A 24,146-nucleotide genomic window follows, 5' to 3' on the forward strand; every position below is an offset into this window, starting at 1 on the left:
ACCGACTTTCCAGGAGGCACTCACTAATGTCCTGGGGATTTCCAACAATCCCAGGACAAGATGGGCCAGATCCTTAACAACATGCAGGAGAACAAGTGGCTGCAGGAGGTACACCATCAGGAGATCAGGGAAGATTTGCAGGCCCTCAACACCACCATGGTCTCCATAGCAGGGATGCTGGGTGATATGGCCAACATCATGAGGGAACGGACAGCACACCAGCGGGCTCCCTCCACTAGCCTATCAACTGAACAGCCCACCACATCTCCTGCAGCTAGTGGACAGGAGGCCCTGCCACAGGACCCACAGGCCACCAGCACCCCTCCCCCTGCAGAAGGTGAACCACCCGCAAACGTTCCTTGCGACCCAGACAGAAGCCAGAGACACTAGCCAAGACCAAGACCACCGCCAGAAAATGAGACCCTCCTCAATGTCCCCCTTGTGTCCCACTCTGTCACCTTGTCCACTTTGAACTGCCTTTGCTCCCCTTCCTATGGCCCCTTGGACACTGTACCTGTGCAAAAAACAGACTGGACCAATATCCTGGACTTCCCTCTACCATCACCCCATTCATTGCACTTTTCCATCTATAAATTTCACTATAATAAATACCCTTGAATACAACTTGAGTAATAGTGTTTTATGTGATGAAATGTAGAAATATAGAAACAGTCACAAATTGTGCAAATGCCCTGAACACTTTGATAGCACACAAATAATAACCTGTAGCTGTCTGTAGTCATCACATCAGTACACAGTTGTTACAACACCAACATCTGCAAAATGAGAAGCCATAAGTGATGGTCAGTTCAGATGCAAAGGAAGTAAATGCAATCCTGCTACAGCCACACTGAAAACATAAATAATCAGAGGAATGGCAGTTCCACGTTCTCACCTGTGTGTCATTGGAAGTATTGACGTATAGCTGATGTTCTGTTGTCCACATCCTCATCCTCTGCCTCCTTATCCTCACTGTCCTCAGGGTCCACTGCTGCCACAGGGGCATTTACAATCTCCTCCTCCAGCAGATAAGGCACATGTCATCTGAGGGCCAGGTTGTGCAACATGCAGCATGCTACTACCATCTGCCATACCTTCTCAGGGGAGAAGTACAGGAATCCACCTGTTAGATAGAGGCATCGGGACCTGGCCTTCAGGAGGCCCAAGGTGCACTCTATGATACCCCTGGTTCGCCCATGTGCATCAATATACCGATTCTCAGCCCCTGTCCTGGCATTCTTCAAAGGGGTCAGGAGTCACAATAGGTTTGAGTAGCCAGATTCACCCGCAAGTATTGAGGGACAAACATTAGCCTTACACAATGGTATTGGAATAACTGCAGAAGGCATACACTGGCATACATTGGGTGGGGACTCTGGCTCACCTATTAGCCACACCCTGTGCCTTTGTAGATGTTCCATCACATTTGGGATGCTGCTATTTCTCAGGACGAAGGCGTCATGCACCGACCCAGGATACGTGGCAGTGACGTGGGAGATTTACTGGTCAGCCACGCACACCATATGCACATTTAGTGAGTGGAAACTCTTCCGATTCCTGAACACCTGTTCATTGGCCCGGGGGGGGAACAAAATATGTGTTCCATTAAACACCCCACTAATATTTGGTATATGTCCTATTGCATACAATCCTGCCTTCACAGTGGCCAAATCTTCCACCTGAGGGAAAGCGATGTAGCTGCACCTGTGTTTGACCAAGGCAGACAAAACCCTTGCCAGCACAATTGAGAACATTGGCTGTGACATTCCTTCTGCCAAGTCCACTGTAGCTTGGAAAGAACCAGTTGCCAGGAAATGGAGCACTGATAGACCTTGCACAAGGGGGAGGATCCCAGTGGGATGACGAATAGCTGATATCAGATAAGGCTCCAATTGTGCACACAGCTCTGTGATTGTGGTCCTGTCCAGTCTATAGGTCAGTATTATGTGCCTGTCCTCCAGTGTAGGCAAATCCACAAGGGGTCTTTACAGTGGTTCTTGTCTCCGCCTCCTAACCCCCCTAGGTGGTAGGTATCTAGGGGACACAAGAGTGAGTAGGGTGTCACAAAGTGAACAATGGAACCACCACCACAGTGTAAATAGAACATTTATGTGATGGGACAATGTGAATGGCAATGTATGTGCAATTCACAGCAATGATGCAGTTCTCAATTTTCTGAATGTTGTCCACCACCATAAATGTCGACGACTTGTCCTGTATGTAGGGACAGGTGGAAGTGAGGTAACTCTGCCAGCCTTGGGCGTCATGGCGGAAGATGGTCTTGCACCACTGTGCTAGTCCTCTTTGGCTGAAATGGGGCTTTATGGAGTACAGTGGCCAATGAGGATCACCAGCGGCAGTGACGGTGTACACTGCCGTGGACTTGACCGCCATTTTCTGTCCGATACCTCACTTGACTCCTGACTTTCCACAGGACAACACCTCCACTGCATGTGCTTCTGTGACCTGTGTCCAGATCCTGCCATGGCCTGTGTGACTGGGGAAAGGGCCTCTGCCTTCACTTTGGAGGAGCTGGAGCGCTGGTGGATGGGGTCCTACCCTTGTATGGACAGCTGTATGGGCCTCCAGACCAACAGGTGTGTACACCATGGCCATGATGCATGTGACAATGTTGCATGGAGATGTGTGTGCTAGCAGCGTGTCATTTGGTAGAGATGTCTGGTGGTAGTGTACATAGTGGGCACCGGGTGATGTGTGTGCCAGTGGGGATGGAAATGGTATTTGTGGGCCATATGTGTGACAGGCTGGATTGTATGTTTAATGGTGTCCTCCTGTCTGTATTACCTCTGCAGGTCAGCACCCATCAGAAGAAGGGACTGTGGCGTGCCATCGCCAAGCGCATGCAGACCCTGGGGGTCTACAGCAGACAGAGCACCTACTGTGGGAAAAGGTTGGAGGACCTGAGATGCTGGGCCCGGAAGACTGCAGAGGCCCGGCTAGGGATGGCCTCCCAACGAGGGTAGGGTGCCTGTCGGAACCTGACCCCCCTGATGGCCTGCATACTGGCAGTAGCCTACCCAGAGCTGGACGGGCGCTTGTTGGCAGCACAGCAGCCACAAGGGGGTGAGTACAGTGAGAGTGACAACCATGTTTGTTGGCTGGTATGGGATCCTGGTGGTGGGTTTCAGTTAATGGGTACCCCTTAATGTCAGCTCAGACACTGCTGCGTGGTCCAGCTCAAGGTAAATGGGTGTAAAGCAAATTTTTGTAATCTAGCTAGTTGGTATTCCAGGTCAGACAGGGCTTAGTAGGTCCCAGGAGAGGTGCAGTTGGTGGTGGTTGGCTCTCATCTTGCTGTGGTACCTAGCCAATGGAATGCCAGTGCGATGCATAGTGCTCAATCTTGATCCCTGTGTGTGATGGTAATGTGTATGCCATCTGTGGTGTTGGTGCTGTAATTGACCCAGTGCTTCCTTTCTCTCTTTCCCCCATTTTCTTCTGTCATCCTGTCCACGTGTGCATTAGCATCATCTGGTGGAGCACCAGGGGCACCGGTGACTGAGGGAGCTGCATTCCATAGGACCCAGGAGGCAGAGTCCACTGACGCCGAGGGGACCAGCGGGATGGGGTACGAGGGGAGCACCACGGCAGAGACAGAAGGTGACAACACTGACTCTGATTCCTCCTCTGATGGAAGCTCCTTGCTGGTTGCAGACACCTCTGGAACCACCTCAGCTACAGGTACAGCTGCCATCCCCCATACCAGCACCGCCATACCAGTAGCCCCCTACTGAGTTGGCCGTACCCGCTCACCTAGGAGGAGGGGCATCTCCTTCACCCCAGGCACCTCAGGTCCTGGCCCAGTGAGCCCTGCTGCCCTCAGTGAGGAGGATATTGACCTCCTGAGTTCTATCTCTGTAGGGCAGTCAACCATAGTGAATGCCATCCAGGGGCTGGCATCCCAGATGGAGCAATGCAATGCATACCTGAAGGGCATCCATGGTGGGTTGGCGGCCCTACAGAGACCTTACACCTCCGACAACCGCTCCCTCAACGTCCACTCCCATACCTCCTACCACATCCCGCCTCAACATCCCTAAGAATATTTTACTTGCCCATCTTGACCTCATCCCTCCCCCTCCACCCCTTTCCTGCCTGTGAGATCAGAGCCCCAATGATGCAGCACATTACCTCAGCCAAACAGTCTGCCACTGCTCCCATCAACTCTTCAGCCTCTGACACAAAGGGGCCCCAGAGTGTGACAGCTGCCACTCCTGCTGTGAGCACGCCTCAGAAAGAAAGGACTCAGTGGCTAAAACCAAGGGACATGAGACGGGGACAGTGGAGGCACCTAATAGTCGTGGAGGCAAGAAAGGGAAGATTCCCACTCCACTACCCAAGAAAGGGAAGGATCCACACTCCACCACTCAAGAAAGGGAAGGATCCCAAACCGCCACCAAAAGAGAAGCAAGAGGCCCCCACCTCCAACAACGGCACATCAGCCCTCACCTCCAGCAGAGGGCATGTAGACCACCCACCATAGAGAATTGGGAAGAAGCCCCCTCCAGAACCAGTGGGCATGTTACCTACTTCAGCTGAGGTGCCTCTCATACCCACCCCCTTCCCCTGAGGTGCCTGCCCATTTCCAACATGATGCCCCTGCACAGTGGAGTCCGGATAATGTGAGGAATCAAGTTGGGACTTGGACTGTGCCCTGTAACCAGGTGGGCCTTTTGTACTTTGGACTGGCCATTGGCCATTTCTAGACATTGACGGCTGTTTTTGTTATCGCATGGACAATATGGGGGTGTTGCCATCATATTACAGTATCAGTTAAACCTCAATGTGGTCCTTGTTTTAATTAAATGTGTGTCCTGTGACGTTGGTTTCACTCTGCAGCAGGTTGTGTGGATGGTGTGTGTGTGAATGGTGTGTGTTGTGCGGCTCTACTCACCGTCATTGTCTTCGTCGGTGTTGGTGTTCCTGGTGGACCATAAGCAAAGAGCATCGGGAAGACTTGAAGTTCTAGTTCCATGGTGGCAGAGGTCTTCTCTGTGTCTCTAATGGTAAGTCTTTGTGAAGTGTTTTTGCCAGGCTTTTGATGGCGTTGGTACCGCCCTGGAAATCGTGGCGGTTTGCTATGTCATAATATGGTGGGAGGTACCTTGTATTCCACCTGGCTGTTGATGGCTACCGCCGTGGTCAGTGGTGTTAACTCCCTGGTGTTTGGCGTGGTACATTGGCTGTCTATGGGGGTATCACCGCCATGGTCATAATTTGGCGGTAATTACCACCAGCCTGTTGGTGGTATTACCACCACTTTAACAGTCACCTCTAATGTCATAATGACCACCTAAGTGTCTGAAACTGCAGACAGAAATGTGAGTCAAGCACTGCATAGGGAATAAAAGGAGAAATCAACATACCTAAGCAAACCAGCCACTCTTCAGAAAACACTCCATGGCAAACATGCCAGCTAAAGCAAGAGTACATAAATGAAAGACATGGACTGCATATTCATCCTACAAAGGTTGTCAAATTCCGCTTCCACATTACATCTGAGGAATATGCTTTGAAAAGGATCAGAAGCAAGAAAAACAGCAAATAAACTGAGATGTGTAAGACTGCATAACACATCTACCTGGCAACCCTACTGCTCTCCAACCCAGCTAACAAACAAGATTTACATGTGGCTGTACTAGCCAACCTTCCAAAGAAAAAAAAAAAAAAGAGGAAAATATTCTGTAAGGACAAAGTCTGAAAATAATTTAAAAAGTGATGACAGGAATGCTAATAGCAATCACTTCTGTGTCATCAGATATTATTGCCATGCTATGATGAAGATTGAATAGCAAGATGCTAAGGATTCAATGACTTTAAAAAAATAAATAGGATAGGAATTGGAGATAAAAAAATAGAATACATTTACTTTGGCTACTGATGTTACAAGAAATAACAACTGGCAAGGATAAACACTTAGTGGGATGAGAAATAAAGGAGTGTGAGTTTGGTAAAAACAAATATGTAACTGATATTAGAACAGTGTTGAGAGCTCCTGCTGAGATCTCCATTGAAGCCTGGAGCTCCACTTTACAAATGTTGTCTTCATGTTTCCACATTTTTAATTTAGAACATTCAACACTTTGTGGGTGGAAAGCCCTAATAGCCTTCTAGCCCTTCTGCCTCGGGCTATAACGGTTGTTAAAGGCCCTCAAACTCGTTATAGGCCTTCGCCTGAGACTCGGGCCTATAACTCTGATTCAGGGCCTTTAACAACTCATAGAGCCCTCAGATGCGGGCTAAAAGGCCATAATCAATTGCGACATATTCAGCATTCATAATTCTGTGCTACACATATAGAGCTGTTAAGAACTTTTTATGAACAACGAAGTATAGTTCACTTTTGCAGGAAAATGGGAAACAGAGCCACAGAAGAGATTTAAATAAGACAACACAACACTGATTGTGAGTTGACTGTTACTCCACATTATGAACAGGAGTTGGCACTCAACAAGGAATTATGAGTCCCATAGGACCATGAAGTTTCTCCCTGGCATGTCTTTTACTAAAATGTACAGGTGAAATTCCAGCTAAAAATGGGGAATAACAAGTAGGACTTGGCACCGAAACACTGATTTTCCATCCAGCAGCAAACTCAAAATTGCCACATACGCAAGCAGGAATACAGAATGAGAATGGTAACACCACACCTGGCATTAACATGCAGATTGAGGCATTTGTGATTCACCCACAGACGGTAGTGAATTGGAATAGACCAACACTTTGATTAGCCTTCCTGGATCTGAAGCAATGCTAGCTAATATTACCATAATAAAGTGGGGTGTTGATCATGTAGAGCTTGGAGCAACACAAATTAATTAAAGTGTGTAAAGAAAAAACAAACTTCCGGTCAGTTACCTGACAAAGCAATGAGCAGTATTAATTTGAAGATGGAAATGTTATCTTTTTGGGTGAGAATGGTTAAGCAGAGGATGCTCCGCATGATACTATGATAAAGATACAATTTAAGGGGAAAGTGGCCTGCAGCTGGACGAGGCTGACTTTGGACCGATGAGCTCACAGCCTGAGCTTCCCTATTAGGCTGCTCCATCAAAGCACAACGTGTGGTATCATCATACAAAGGTGGGCCCGAAACCTGAACGTTAGTGGCATCCATGGAATCAGTTCTGAACTTGCAGAAACAAAGGAATGGGACAGAAAAAGAGAAAACACTCACTAGGGAGCAAAAGCATAGCTGTGGCTATTTTGGGTTTGCAACCACTCCACGAGATCGAATGCAAGAATGACCTCGAGTAGGTCTTGTGTCCACCCTAGGAATGATAGGTCTAAGTTACTCAAGCACTGGCCATGCGATGGCAAAGAACCACACAATCGAGGGAGAGTGGAGAGAGCCTTACCCTACTGGGATACATAATAAGGTGGGCTGCACGCTCTGGAATGTATCTGTCACCCAGCATTGCTAAATGCTCTCCTTGCAACATTAAGCGCATAGGCTGACTGATTGCCATTCATACCTGCAAACTGTGTTTCATCAGCTGCTGAGCATGGTGCTGAGCTCCTGAAGTGAGTCCACCTACGGCCCACACATGCTTCTGCAGGCAACTCTTCAGCATCACAGATAGTCTTTCCTTGGTTGGCCGCCCCTTATGTGAAACTAAATATTGGGGCCTTATTGGGAACCCTCATCCGGTAGGATTAGGAACACAGCCAGCCGGTGGTAGGAGAGTTTAATGTATACTGACTGCATCCTCGAATATCTAGGTTTGACCACTCTCCAACAATTGCTGTTTCAAGTCCCCAGAGTTTCCCTCCTAAACCCTTCCCTTATGTCTTGTTATGGTTTGCCTTTGAATGAATCTTTGACTACGGCACCAATGGAAGGGCAGTGCTGGATACCAATGTGCTCCTCTGTAAGTATACCAGGGTCATAACAATATCGCAGGAATGGCTGACTGATTCCAATGCTAACAACAAAGGGGTATTTACAATTTTTTGCAGGCTGATCTTTTGGGAGCTGGGTAAGGAGGGCGGCAGATCACAACACATCTCACCCCCCCACTATGGATCTATCTTTTCCCTTCCTCACAATAATGTGTGATGGTTGAAGGAGAGACTGGGGAGGAAAAACTGTGCGGGGGAGGGTAGAGGTGTTGGGGGACAAGAGCTGCTTACCAGACCAACATGGTTATTGCTGTTTGTTCAACTTTTCTTACTACTTATGAGTCAGCAAGTATACTCTTAAGAAGCGTCCAATGGCCATCAATAATAATGCAAGACAACTCACATAGCCAGATCAGTGGCTGAAATTGCATGTTACAATGCAAATAGCTTGAACGCCCAAGTCAAGCTCCACAAGATTGGCAGGGAGGTAAGGTAGGTGTTCTTAGAAGTCTCTGTTTACAAGAGTCACCTGATCTCAGATAACCACTTAATGGAACAGCCTATATCTCCCCATTTTTTTCAAAGACAAGCATCAAAAAAGGGGGCTATGCTTGGTACTCCCAAATACTTTCAATTAGTAGATATAGACGTGGTTAAAGACAGCTTGGAGGGGTGCTTTATATATATGGAAGGCCAATTCAGGGGGCTGCTCTTTAACATTCTCAAAGTATATACCCTTAACCCAGGCCAAGACCAGTATCTCCTCCAACTTCTGACTAAAACTGGGGGGTGGGACCTGGTGGGCTTGTTCTGGATTGGTGATTTCAACTTAGCATCAGAGGTGCTACCAGACAGACACCCACAGGATAGGTATCTCCGGGGACAATTTTGAGATCCCTGCTACAAGGGATGGTGGAGTTGGGTCTTGTGGATGTCTAAAGGAAAAATCATCCAGATAGACACAAGTTCACATTTTTCTCAATTGTTCACAGATAATGCTCACCGATTGACTTGAGATGGGGCACATAGGAAATATTGGATGATTCTGACTCCATTACACATATCACACTAGCACTCTCAGTGACATGAGGAGGGAAATGGCAAGTGAACCTAAATACATGCCATAATTGGAGATTTGATAAATCCTTCATCAAGGACAGGCCCATGAGACATGCACTTAGGTACACAATAAGCCAATATGTTGCTGTAAATGGCATAGATGAAGAAACATGGAATGTCCTATGGGATGCCTTAAAAGTGGTTTTCATAGGCCAGTGGATTTCTGAGAGTGGGTGTCTACACCAGTAGAGACCTATAGATTCTCCCTGGAGGTGGATTTGAAGGCAGCCACAGAGTGACATAGACTTACGGGCTCCTTAAAAGAACTGAGAGGGGTCACTTCGCTGAGGGGTAGGATTTATCTAATGACCCCAGAGAAATCTGAGAAAGCTCTGTTGTGCTTAAAGGCAAAGATTCTATGAACAGGCCATTATAACCACTATTATTTCTAACTATGAGATAGAAAACACAAGTAGCTTCCAGGAGGATCCCTTCCTTGAGTGGGAGTAATGCACTTAGCAGTAACATGGATAAAGTTAGGTCCTCTCAAGATTTTTACACTGCTTTTTATGGTGCAGACCCAGTCCAAGAAGAAGAGATGAAAACCTTTATCAAGGAGGCCCACCTCCCAATGCTGGCTAAATGGATTTAAGAAAACAATTATATAAACACTGCAGTCCACACTGATCCCACACTTAGTCACCCTGTTTAATTCCTTTTTGCACTCCTAAACTGTATCCCCTTCAATGGCCTCAGAAAATATAACTTTAATCCATGAACTGGGTAAACAAACTCACAAGTGCAAGACATTCTGATCAAAAGCACGTCTAAATTCTGTAGCAAAATATTTTACAAATGTATTAGCTAATAGGCTTATGATCCACTCACCATATTTTGTCGACCCAGATCAGCTGTGATTCATTCCACATAGACAAGCAGCAGATAACATTAGGAGGGGTTTCCATCTAATAGAAAAGGCCAATAACAGGGTGACCTCCATTGAGACCCTGTTGTTAGATGAGGAGAAGGAGTTCAACCGGGTCTTCTGAGTTTTCCCTCACACAAATCCTTGAAGTGATAGGCTGGAGTCCTTGAATACTAACATGGACAGAACCCAGCAATACACGGCCAAGAGCATGAGTAATTATCAATGAGACAGATCAGGGACATTTTGCTAACCAGAGGGACAAGACAGGGACAAACACTTTCTCTGCTTTTGTTTGCCCTTGTAGTCAAACCCCTGTCAGCAACTATCCGGTGACACATAGACATCAAGGTAATGCCCTTTGAGGAAAACAGCATGTTATGTTACTATAATTTATACTGCACGCGACTCACCTCCAGAAGGGTATCTCGGTACAGGGGCCTACAAATAATTAGGCAGCAGTCACAAATAATCCACTAAAACAGTTTGATTTAAGTAGCTTCCTGAATTTGAAATGATCAAGAAACTGGGGGCCTAACCCCAGAATGAGACTTTTTAATCCAAGGAACTGTCAGCAACGTTTTATCACATGATCTAGGGGCTTTTCCTGGACAGTAGAGAATGAGCTTCAAAGATAGATAATGAGGTTTCTTTCCCAAGAATACTTTGTGAGTGATAGAACAGATTTTTGAAAATTATATTTTTATGGACAGGTAACCATTGGAGAAAATGTAAAAAGGGGGGCCTATGATGACCTCACAGGTACATTGCAAATGCGGTGGGCTGCTTTATTTTGCAACACCTGCAATTTAGTTAGCAACGACTAATTGATGGAGGTAAGTAAAGCATTGCCGTAGTCCAGGCGACTCACATCTAAGGCTTGGACTAAGGCTTTCCTTGTTGAAAGCAGAAGAAGAGGAAAAACCCACCCTAGCAAGAGTAACAAACGAAAGCACAACCCCGTGGTGTGGAGAACCTGTTCTTTCATAGTGAGGGATTGGTCCAAATGCATCCCTAGGTTTTTGACAATCATTTTTGAGTGCGGTGCTTGACCAAGTTCAGATGACCACCAATCAGGAGCCCAAAAATTGGGGCCAGTTCCGAATAGCACATTCTCTGTTTTGCTAGCATTGAGCTGGAGACAGTTCTGTCATCCAGGCAGCACTTTCTCTTAAGCCAGTTCCAAAGCGTTCTTTCACTGTATTTGACTCACAGTCAAAGGAAAGCAGTAGCTGTGTGTCATCTCTATAGGAGAACAGTTCCAACCCATGTGATTTTAAAATCTTTGCCAGGGCTGGCACATCTCATAAGATACAGTTATTCACTGATGCCATCCTACTCTTGCTAACAGACCTGGAGTGCCCCATGCTAGGGCAATGGAGATATTGGAGACTTACGAAAGAGTATCAGGCTTTAGGCTAAATCTTGAAAAATCAGAAATGCTCAGAGTAGGTCTACTCCTTGACATCAAGACAAACTCTTGGCTATGACCCTCTTATGCTGGGCTAATCATAAACAACTTAAATATCTAGGCATATGCATCACAGCACAGCTCTGTTGTATGCAGCAAATTACCCCCATTTACTTAATGACATTGAAAATTACCATGTCAAGTGGAAGAATCTTGATGCATCATAGATGGGTAGAGTGTCAGTAATCAAGCAAATTGTTTTGCACAGGCTGTTATACCTCTTCCAAGCACTTCCGGTCAGATTCCCTAAGAGACATATTCAAACCTTATAAAAAGTCAAAGTCTCCTTTATCTGGATAGGAAAAAGAGCATGTATGTCACAGAAAACTTTAAATTCGTCCAAGCAGGCTGGTGAGCTGGGTCTTGCCGGTATAGATAAATACCACCAGGCAGCCCAACTTAGAATCCTTTTGAATCCTTTTTGAATGGCTATTATAGGAGACCGAGTGACTCTGGATCCATAAGGACCCAGCCAGAATGGAGTGACCTCCGTGGGCTATACCCTGCTTACAAGACCTCTTTTTAGTCCATTGCTATTCTGAAATATTAAAACCAACTGTGGAAATATAGGATACCAAAGTCTGACTACTCTCCCATCTCCATTTACACCAGTGGTGGGAAACCTATATTTCTGATCGGGAATGGTGAAGAGTAATTTTGCACAATGGTCAGAAGGAAGTGAGTGATGGGTAAAGACCTATTTCAGGGGTTCACCGAAAAAGATTAACAAGTGCAAACAAGAATACAAAGTGTGTGGAACTGATCGCATGTACTACTTCCCAGTTCATCATTGAGCACTAGGGAACAAAATAGCAGCAACTAGACCCCTAATGAGATGGGAGGAGCTTTTAATGTCATATGTAGCCCCAGGAGCCTTATCTCAAATATTTATGGTATCCTTCTGGAGGTGGATCGAGACACGGAATAGTTTCACATGAAAACGTGGAATCAAATCCTGGGGCATACCATTACTAAGACACAATGGTGAAACCTCTGCTTCTATCTCCTTCCTCTATGTAAAGGTATGCAGAAGAGGGAAACTCTGTGCAAGCTTATGATGATATGGAACGCTACTCTCTCCACATTGAAGCATATGTTTGGACTGACAGATGGGCTACGTCGGAGTGGCTGTGGTCAAAATGAGGATGCACTATGTATTTGATAGTCATGTCTGCAACTGACATTATTCTGGAAAGATCAGACTACTCATTGCAACCCTAGGCCTTAGACCTACTGAAATTTGCAACAAGCAGGAAACAGCCTGGATACTAATAAACAGTATGCTTTGGTCTGCTTCTTGCACCAAGATGGAAATCCCCGACCATCCCAACAATGCAGGAGTATGGGAGAAGACTCTGGTCTCTGCTAGTTATAGAAAAGTATACATGGAGTCTCAACGAGATGAGCCATTAATGTTCCTAATGGCATGCTCTGGTTGAATACCTAACAGACAACGGTTTTGTCTATGCTTGCCATTAATCAGTGTGATCTTGCCAATCAACTAACGGAAGAGGTAGTAGTAGGTAAGTAAGTTAGTTTATTTGCACAGTTACTTAAAACCATTACAATAAATATATAGCAAGCAATAAAACAAGTAGATAACAATTTAAAATTTGCAATACAAAATGATAAGCAACAATTTAAAATGTGTGTCCTGGTTTCCTCAAACAGTTGTAACAGCTCAGCAGCCTAAAGCTGTATTGCCAAATAAAGCACATCAATGTGCAGCACAAGTCAATGGAAAAGGTTGTCTGGGAGTGAAATGACTTGGCAGCATCCAGTTTTAACCATTTTGCACAATGAGCTACAATGGAAAATGTGCAAGGAGTGGAATGCGAAGGAAGGGGTAGTGTGCATGGAGATTTTTCAAACTGACTGTTTTAGAAAGCGACAGATAATGTGCTCATGTTGGAAAGTAAGCTTGGAAATATGTTTGAGTGGACTGCACATCGGAGGATGGTGGGAAGGGGTGAGCTTGGGGTTTCTCCTTCTTAATTCGTGCTTTCGTTAAGTTAATGTAATCCTTTGCATCATTTTGGAAAATCAATAAAATATTTTTAAAGAAATGTTACAGTTTAAGAGATTCCTTATGCAGTTTTCATTATATTAAAAAACAGTCACAAGAGCTATTCCAGCTAGAAGAATGCTCACTTTATTGGCATACCAGAGAGCCCCTGGTGGTGAGTTTGCTTAAATTAATAAAACGATCAAAAAGTTGTAATGTCCTTCACCCTCAGACATGCTCATCAGATACCATATAACCCCACAGATCATGAAGTAAATATGTTAACTATGTAGGTTGTTGAGATCACGTCTATTAAGTAAAGCAGTGGGTGCTCTTTTCAAGTTGATGATGATAAGCGGTATAACCGTCTAGAAAGCAGTCAGAAATGGTGCTAAAGGTGAAGCAGCAAAGTTAAAGATGATATGGAGAGGCAAAATGAAAACAGTTCCAGATATGAAAGATGACATATCTAACTTGAAGGATATATTCTGGACAGAACTGAAGTAGTAAACACATAGGAAACATTTGGTAAATGTAACAGCAATTATTGTTGTATAAAGGCAACCAACTGTTTTTAAGAAGTGGTATCTGAATCACTGGGTGGAAACCAATTCCCATTCAAAAGGAGAGTTCAGGCAATAGCAGTGGGAGAAAGGGAGGAAATTGTAAAAAAATATATATATATACTGAAAGCTAGTCCAGTGTACATGGGACACATTTTAATTCAATTAACATTATTAGGAAAGGTAAATTAGAAATATCTCATGTATAATACCAAAGCGAGAATCTAGATAGGCTAAGACTGAGGAAGTCATTACGAGTTTGGCGGCCCGAGGACTGCAAAGTCACTGTGACAGTCGGACCACTGCATTTCTGGCGGACCACCGCCACTGCCAGGATCATGGATGTCTGCGGGTCGTTCCATCAGCCTTTTCATGGTGGGGTCCCAGCAATGAGAAGGCTGACAGAAAGCCAGTGCTGGGGGCCTCAGGGGGGATCCCTGCACTGCCCTTGCCCATGGCACAGGCAGTGCACGCCCCCCCCCCGCCAGCACCCTTGGAATGCCCACTGCCTGCACTCAGTGTGCATTCTGAGGGTGCTGTTGTGCCACGGCATTGATCTTGAACCCTTAAGGGAGATGAGGCCATTGCTGTAGCACTGTTTCTGCCGGGCTGACCGGCAGAAATGTCGTAATACGAAGTTTCCACCGGTCAGCCCGGTGAAAACATCGTAATACGCATGGTGGGGGGGGATTGCCAGTAAGACTGCAGCCTCCTTCATGCAGCGTTGGCAGTCGGATCATTCTGTCCCCCAAAGCTGTAATGACCCCCTCAGCCTCTGTCATCTCATGACCTTGCTGATGCTTTAGATGCTATTTCATTCTGCTTCTTTGCATGCATGTGCAGCACTGTTTGGTTGTTCAATGATCGCTCTGCTCTCCTTGCCTATATCTTCAGAGCTTGGTTTTGGCTCCCCACTTTTCTTAGACGCCTTCCTCCGTATTTTTCTCTAGGTGGCATATTGTGTGTAGACCTTAGATGGTCTTCTTGCTTTTCCCAAAGAAAACATAGCCTGCAAACATAAATCTAGATTTTCATTCTGTTGGACCTGGCTTTTTGACAGGGACATCCCCAAACTTTTTGCCTCCTTCCTCCTATTTTTTTCTGACCTGTTGTTGTTGGCTTTTGACCTCTGAGCACTTTACCACTGCTAACCAGTGCTAAAGTGCATATGCTCTCTGTGTAAATTGTACTATTGATTGGTTTATCCATGATTGACTATTTAATTTACCTGTAAGTCCCTAGTAGAGTGCACTAAGTGTGCCTAGGGCCTGTAGATTAAATGCTACTAGTGGGCCTACAGCACTGGTTGTGCCACCCACCTCAGTAGCCCCTTAACCTTGTCTCAGGCCTGCCATTGCAAGGCCTGTGTGTGCAGTTTCACTGCCACTTCGACTTGGCATTTAAAAGTACTTGCCAAGCCTAGAACTCCCCTTTTTCTACATATAAGTCATCCCTAATGTGTGCCCTAGGTAACCCCTAGAGCAGGGTGCTGTGTAGGTAAAAGGCAGGACATGTACCTGTGTAGTTATATGTCCTGGTAGTGTAAAACTCCTAAATTCGTTTTTACACTACTGTGAGGCCTGCTCCCTTCATAGGCTAACATTGGGGCTGCCCTCATACACTGTTGAAGTGGCAGCTGCTGATCTGAAAGGAGCAGGAAGGTTATATTTAGTATGGCCAGAATGGTAATATAAAGTCCTGCTGACTGGTGAAGTCGGATTTAATATTACTATTCTAGAAATGCCACTTTTAGAAAGTGAGCATTTCTTTGCACTAAAAACTTGTTGTGCCCTTCAATCCACGTCTGGCTAGGTTTAGTTGACAGCTCCTTGTGCATTCACTCAGACACACCCCAAACACAGGGTACTCAGCCTCACTTGCATACATCTGCATTTTGAATGGGTCTTCCTGGGCTGGGAGGGTGGAGGGCCTGCCCTCACACAAAGGACTGCCACACCCCCTACTGGGACTCTGGCAGACAGGATTGAGCTGAAAGGGAACTTGGTGCATTTCTTAGAGACTCTTTGAAATCACCCCCACTTCAAAGGCACAACTTAGTATAAAACAGGGCCTCTGCCCTACCTCATCAGACACTTGCTGGAGAAGAAACCTGAACCAGAAACTACATCCTGCCAAGAAGAACTGCCTGGCTGCTCAAAGGACTCACCTGTCTGCTTTCTCCAAAGGACTGCTGTCTTGCTGTTGCCCTGCTGCCTTGCTGAACTCTTGTCTGGCTGTGAAAGTGCTCTCCAAGGGCTTGGATAGAGCTTGCCTCCTGTTCCTTGAAGTCTCAGGACCAAAAAGACTTCTTCCTTTCACGTGGACGCTCCGTGCGCCGAAAATTTCGACGCACAGCTTGTTTCGCGGCGAGAAAAACGCCGCACACCGACGCTGATCAACGCGACGCCCTCGGGATGATCGAGACTTCGACGCACAACCTCGCAAGGACAAAGCCGCCCGACTTCCAAGGAGAAATCGACGCGACGCCTACCGTGAGTGCGAAACTTTGACGCACGGCCTCGCAAGGACAACGCCGCCCGACTTCCAAGGAGAAATCGACGCGACGCCTGCCGTGAGACCAAAATTTCGACGCACGGCCTCGCAAGGACAACGCCGCCCGACTTCCAAGGAGAAATCGACGCGACGCCTACCGTGAGATCGAAACTTCGACGCGCAGCCCCGCAGAACGACGCGCAGCCGGAAAATAAGCAGGAGAATCCACGCACAGACCCGGGACATCTGGTAATCCTCGCGATCCACAAAAAGAGACTGTCTGCGCGCCGGAAAACGACGCCCGACTTCCCCGCGTGGAAAAGAACGACGCAAGTCTGTGTGTGCTGAGCGGAAAACGACGCACACACCCCTTTTTCCACGCATCTCTTCTCCTGTGGCCCTCTGAGGAGATTTCCCACCAGAAACCAGGTACTCTGTGCTTGAAAGACACTTTATTGCTTTTTAAAGACTTAAAGACTCTTAATATCACTTTTCAGTGATATCTTTACAAATTCGTATTGCAACTTTGATCGTTTTGACCTACAATTATCCAGATAAATATTCTATATTTTTCTAAACACTGTGTGGTGTATTTTTGTGGTGTTATACTATGGTGTTGTATGATTTATTGCACAAATGCTTTACACATTGCCTTCTAAGTTAAGCCTGACTGCTCGTGCCAAGCTACCGGAGGGTGAGCACAGGCTGATTTTGGATTGTGTGTGACTTACCCTGACTAGAGTGAGGGTTCTTGCTTGGACAGAGGGCAACCTAACTGCCAACCAAAAACCCCATTTCTAACATTGGTGATCAGCGGTGAGGATAGGACTTGTGTTTGTGCAGTGACATACAGTAGCTAAGTATTTCACTACCTACCCACAGTGGAAGGTCAACTTGATTTTTTATCTTTTTTTTGGCTCTTGGTTCTCTGATGTCCTCCTGGATATACTATTGATATTTTGGACTTTGGATTTTAGTTTTTGCTGATAAGATCTTATCAAAATGGGATTGCTTACCTACTCATTCTTTGTTCGTACTGACCACCTCACTAAGGCTGACCTAAGGAAGCTTTGCAGACAATGGGGCCTTCCTGTAGCAAGGAGATCTACTAAAGCGGAGATGCTCCATCACTACATAGTCTGGGGGGAGGAAAGATGGGCAGAGAGAGAGGCAGCAAGAAACCAAATGACTAAGTACCCCTCAGATGAGGAGGAAGACTACTCAGATGAGGAGGAAGGCTACTCAGAGTTGGACAGTGACCCAGAAATAGATGAATGGCTCCGAAGTCAAAGGCGACAGGAGCAACAATTAGAGGAGTATCTTGCAGAGGTTGAGCCAAAAAGACTTTTAGCCCTGGAAGAAGAAAAGATTGCAGCTCAAGAGCTGAGCTGTAAAGAGCTGAAACTGGAGGCCGGAAGGGCTGAGTCCAGTTCAGATGGTGGCAGCAAAAATCTTGCATCTAGTACTGCTGAAGAAGGGCACAAGCCCAGAGATGTGGTGCCCAACTTGAAGAAGGGAGTTGACACACCCCAGGCAGTTCAAGGGTATGAGGTAGTTCCCGTTATGCACAGGGTCCCTGAGAAGGATTGGGGAACTGGCACAGGGAGTCATATTCCTACTGGGGGGAGGGACACTTTACTGACTCTAGCAGAGAGTGACAGAGAAAAGGGTTCCCCCCTGGTGGACGTCCTGGATATAGAGTGTAGAGACATCCCAGAAGAGTTTGGGTTGAGTGTCAGGGACAGACAGAAACTGTCTCACCAGTCTCAAGAGGGTGATGTAGAGTGCTTTTCCAAGGCTGAGTTACTAGGTGTTGGGTGAAGGGTACTGTGGTTAATACATGTGAAGGGCAGAGTGATGTAATTGCTGGAGAGCATATGTCTGGTCCTTATTTTCCAGAGCTACGCCAACACCAGGTGGAGTGTGAGTTCTCTGACCCCAGGGAACTTACAGTGGAGGCAGACTTTTGGGTGAGTACCAGAGAGTCTGGAGAGGCATTTGGGGGTGCTCCTGAAGGGAGTGGTCTAGGTGGTTCCCGACCAAGTGAGGTGGGAGAGGATTGTAGTGTCCCAGGTAGGTCTCAGAGACTAACCTGTACCGTAGGGCCACCTTTTGAGGGAAGCCCCGCAGTGTCCGAAGAACTTGGGGGGATGACTGTAGACAGCATCCCAACAGTTCTGGTGTCTGGCAGTACCACTCCTAGTGAGGGGGTGCAGAAGTCCAGACATAGGGTTGAGAGGGGGTGGCAGACCCCAGTGGAGGATCTTGAAAGTCAGGGGTCAGCTCTGAGAGCAGAGCCCCCCAGGAATGACCCAGGTGAGACCGTTTCTGGTTTGGGGGAAACCCAGACTCTGCCGGATGGGCAGAGGTCGGGAGACCTGCGCCAACCAGACTCTTGTGTGGCCCTTGGGGACGGCGTGTCCCTTGTGGGGGGTGAGAGTGCCCCCCAGGAAGTCCTGGCATGCCAGGCAAAGATTCAACCTCAGGGTGGTGACTCTGGGTTGGATAACCGGGTTCAGAGGTTAAACTTTGACCTGGTGGGGGGTAGATGTGCCCCCCAGAAAGTCCTGGAATGCCAGGCAATGGCTCAACCTCAGGGTGGTGACTCTGGGTTGGCTTACCAGGTGAAGAGGTCAAACTCTGACCTGGTGGGGGGTAGGTGTGCCCCCCAGAAAGTCCTGGCGTGCCAGGCAGTTGTCCAACCTCAGGGTGTCGACTCTGGGTTGGATGGCCAGGTTCAGAGGTTAAACTCTGACCTGGTGGGAGGTAGGTGTGCCTCCCAGAAAGTCCTGGGGTGCCAGGCAATTGCCCAACCTCAGGGTGGTGACTCTGGGTTGGCTAACCCGGTTCAGAGGTCAAACTCTGACCTGGTGGGGGGTAGGTGTGCCCCCCAGAAAGTCCTGGTCTACCAGGCAATGGTTCAACCTCAGGGTGGTGACCCTGGGTTGGAGAACCAGGCTCAGAGGTTAAACTCTGACCTGGTGGGAGGTAGGTGTGCCTCCCTGAAAGTCCTGGCCTGCCAGGCAATGGTTCAACCTCAGGGTGGTGACTCTGGGTTGGATATCCAGGTTCAGAGGTTAACCTCTGACCTGGTGGGGGGTAGGTGTGCCCCCCAGAAAGCCCTGGTGTACCAGGCAGTTGTCCAACCTCAGGAAGGTGACCCTAGGTTGGAGAACCAGGTTCAGAGGTTAAACTCTGACCTGGTGGAGGGTCAGTGGGCCCTCCAGGAAGTCCTGGCGTGCCAGGCGATTGTTCTACTTCAGGGTGGTAACTCTGAGTTGAATGGCCCAGTTCAGAGGTTAAACTCTGACCTGGTGGAGGGTCAGTGTGCCCTCCAGAAAGGCCTGGCGTGCCAGGCAATTGTTCAACCTCAGAGTGCTGACTCTGGGTTGGATACCCAGGTTCAGAGGTTAAACTCTGACCTGGTGGGAGGTAGGTGTGCCTCCCAAGAAGCCCTGCTGTGCCAGGCAATTGTCCAACCTCAGGGTGCTGACTCTGGGTTGGATACCCAGGTTCAGAGGTTAAACTCTGACCTGGTGGGAGGTAGGTGTGCCTCCCAAGAAGCCCTGCTGTGCCAGGCAATTGTCCAACCTCAGGGTGTTGACTCTGGGTTGGATGACCAGGTTCAGAGGTTAAACTCTGACCTGGTGCGGGGTAGGTGTGCCCCCCAGAAAGTCCTGGCGTGCCAGGCAATTGCCCAACCTCAGGGTGGTGACCCTGGGTTGGGGAACCAGGCTCAGAGGTTAAACTCTGACCTGGTGGGAGGTAGGTGTGCCTCCCAGAAAGTCCTGGTGCGCCAGGCAATTGTTCAACTTCAGGGTGGTGACTCTGAGTTGAATGGTCAGGTGCAGAGGTTAAACTCTGACCTGGTGGAGGGTCAGTGTGCCCTCCAGGAAGTCCTGGTGTGCCAGGCAATTGTTCAACTTCAGGGTGGTGACTCTGAGTTGAATGGTCAGGTGCAGAGGTTAAACTCTGACCTGGTGGAGGGTCAGTGTGCCCTCCAGGAAGTCCTGGCGTGCCAGGCAATTGTTCAACTTCAGGGTGGTGACTCTGAGTTGAATGGGCAGGTGCAGAGGTTAAACTCTGACCTGGTGGGGGGTAGGTGTGCCTCCCAGGAAGTCCTGGTTTGCCAGGCGGTGATCCAGTCTGAGGGTACAGACCCTGGGCTGGAAGACCAGGTTCAGGGTGTCCCCCCGGACCTGGAGGGAGGGGCTACTGATAACAGTGCCCCTACCATGTTGTCTTCTGAGGAGGCCACTCCTAGTTGGAGGGTGCTGGACCCCAGAAGGGAGGGCAGGGGGAGGGAAGCCTCACCCCGGGCCCTAGTCCAACCTGAAGGTACAGACCCCAGGTTGGAGGGCCAGTGGCAGGTTAACAGCCCTGCACTGGTGGAGGAATGGTACAGGGCGACTTCTGTAAGCCCCCTGGCCATGTTGGACTCTGGGGGTACCGCTCCAGGAGGGAGGGTACAAAGCCCCAGAGGGGAGGACCAGGTTCAGGCTGTCATCCCTGACCTGGTGGAAGGGAGAGTGGTTAAAGGGTGCCCAGCACCTGGGGCTACCGCCCCCCACTCTCCACAGCCACAGTGGTTGGAGAGCTTTGAGAGGCCTGGGGCCTGGCTCTCATCCCTGGCAGCTGTCAGTAATCACTGTGGCTTGCTGTCCGGGTGGACAGAGTTATCCCTGGGGAGGGGACAAGTATCCCACCCCGGGGATAGAATGGGCAACACCACTGTGTTGGTCCTGGTGGTACTATCCTGCTCCTGGGATACATCTGTGAGCAATGTAAGGTTAGGTGCTGCACAGATGGGATCCGCAGGAAAGGAGAAAGGTTCCCCATGGATGGGCTTAGTGGGCCCTGAGAGTATGGACAGAGGGATCCAATTGGAGTCAGGAAGGCGAAGAACTGGAGCATGCCCCTGCTGTTGTGGGCCTGGGTCCTTGTTCTGTCGCCTCAAACAGGGAAGTACATCAGGCTAGTGATTGTTCTCCCCTGGCTTTAGGCTGGTGGGGGGTCATGTTGGACCTGGCTTTTTGACAGGGACATCCCCAAACTTTTTGCCTCCTTCCTCCTATTTTTTTCTGACCTGTTGTTGTTGGCTTTTGACCTCTGAGCACTTTACCACTGCTAACCAGTGCTAAAGTGCATATGCTCTCTGTGTAAATTGTACTATTGATTGGTTTATCCATGATTGACTATTTAATTTACCTGTAAGTCCCTAGTAGAGTGCACTACATGTGCCTAGGGCCTGTAGATTAAATGCTACTAGTGGGCCTACAGCACTGGTTGTGCCACCCACCTCAGTAGCCCCTTAACCTTGTCTCAGGCCTGCCATTGCAAGGCCTGTGTGTGCAGTTTCACTGCCACTTCGACTTGGCATTTAAAAGTACTTGCCAAGCCTAGAACTCCCCTTTTTCTACATATAAGTCATCCCTAATGTGTGCCCTAGGTAACCCCTAGAGCAGGGTGCTGTGTAGGTAAAAGGCAGGACATGTACCTGTGTAGTTATATGTCCTGGTAGTGTAAAACTCCTAAATTCGTTTTTACACTACTGTGAGGCCTGCTCCCTTCATAGGCTAACATTGGGGCTGCCCTCATACACTGTTGAAGTGGCAGCTGCTGATCTGAAAGGAGCAGGAAGGTCATATTTAGTATGGCCAGAATGGTAATATAAAGTCCTGCTGACTGGTGAAGTCGGATTTAATATTACTATTCTAGAAATGCCACTTTTAGAAAGTGAGCATTTCTTTGCACTAAAAACTTGTTGTGCCCTTCAATCCACGTCTGGCTAGGTTTAGTTGACAGCTCCTTGTGCATTCACTCAGACACACCCCAAACACAGGGTACTCAGCCTCACTTGCATACATCTGCATTTTGAATGGGTCTTCCTGGGCTGGGAGGGTGGAGGGCCTGCCCTCACACAAAGGACTGCCACACCCCCTACTGGGACTCTGGCAGACAGGATTGAGCTGAAAGGGAACTTGGTGCATTTCTTAGAGACTCTTTGAAATCACCCCCACTTCAAAGGCACAACTTAGTATAAAACAGGGCCTCTGCCCTACCTCATCAGACACTTGCTGGAGAAGAAACCTGAACCAGAAACTACATCCTGCCAAGAAGAACTGCCTGGCTGCTCAAAGGACTCACCTGTCTGCTTTCTCCAAAGGACTGCTGTCTTGCTGTTGCCCTGCTGCCTTGCTGAACTCTTGTCTGGCTGTGAAAGTGCTCTCCAAGGGCTTGGATAGAGCTTGCCTCCTGTTCCTTGAAGTCTCAGGACCAAAAAGACTTCTTCCTTTCACGTGGACGCTCCGTGCGCCGAAAATTTCGACGCACAGCTTGTTTCGCGGCGAGAAAAACGCCGCACACCGACGCTGATCAACGCGACGCCCTCGGGACGATCGAGACTTCGACGCACAACCTCGCAAGGACAAAGCCGCCCGACTTCCAAGGAGAAATCGACGCGACGCCTACCGTGAGTGCGAAACTTTGACGCACGGCCTCGCAAGGACAACGCCGCCCGACTTCCAAGGAGAAATCGACGCGACGCCTGCCGTGAGACCAAAATTTCGACGCACGGCCTCGCAAGGACAACGCCGCCCGACTTCCAAGGAGAAATCGACGCGACGCCTACCGTGAGATCGAAACTTCGACGCGCAGCCCCGCAGAACGACGCGCAGCCGGAAAATAAGCAGGAGAATCCACGCACAGACCCGGGACATCTGGTAATCCTCGCGATCCACAAAAAGAGACTGTCTGCGCGCCGGAAAACGACGCCCGACTTCCCCGCGTGGAAAAGAACGACGCAAGTCTGTGTGTGCTGAGCGGAAAACGACGCACACACCCCTTTTTCCACGCATCTCTTCTCCTGTGGCCCTCTGAGGAGATTTCCCACCAGAAACCAGGTACTCTGTGCTTGAAAGACACTTTATTGCTTTTTAAAGACTTAAAGACTCTTAATATCACTTTTCAGTGATATCTTTACAAATTCGTATTGCAACTTTGATTGTTTTGACCTACAATTATCCAGATAAATATTCTATATTTTTCTAAACACTGTGTGGTGTATTTTTGTGGTGTTATACTATGGTGTTGTATGATTTATTGCACAAATGCTTTACACATTGCCTTCTAAGTTAAGCCTGACTGCTCGTGCCAAGCTACCGGAGGGTGAGCACAGGCTGATTTTGGATTGTGTGTGACTTACCCTGACTAGAGTGAGGGTTCTTGCTTGGACAGAGGGCAACCTAACTGCCAACCAAAAACCCCATTTCTAACACATTCGTACTCTTCTTAACTGTAATCTGGGGGAGTACTAATAATATCAGCTAGTTTACAGCTCTGTTTAAAGTCTTTTTCCTCCTTTATTACTAAAGTAGCCAATGGAAGGCTGTTAGGGGCGCTGCTACCGTAGGCATTTTGGAGAATCGATGTCCATCCATTTCAGCCATTGTGAACCACTTTAAAGTGCTGCAGAGAGGTTAGAAATATCATTGTTGACAAACGTCTCATAACTACTAAGAAAAAGTGAGGCAATCGTACCTGGTATAAATTATAGAAATGTATGTGGATGTGAAAGTCGCATTGCACCAGGAACTGCTTCCAGTGCATTCCTTGGTCTAGGCATGGTAGTGTTTTTAACTTGGAAACAATATTAACAGTTTTCTGTCAACATCTTTCCAAGAAAATAAAAATAGTGCTCCGCACTGATGTCCTGTAGCGCATTCAATGCATTTGAAAATAAAACATCGGTACCTTGCTGCTGGTAGA

This window comes from Pleurodeles waltl, chromosome 10, assembly GCF_031143425.1.
Source record: "Pleurodeles waltl isolate 20211129_DDA chromosome 10, aPleWal1.hap1.20221129, whole genome shotgun sequence".
NCBI classification, from domain to species: domain Eukaryota; kingdom Metazoa; phylum Chordata; class Amphibia; order Caudata; family Salamandridae; genus Pleurodeles; species Pleurodeles waltl.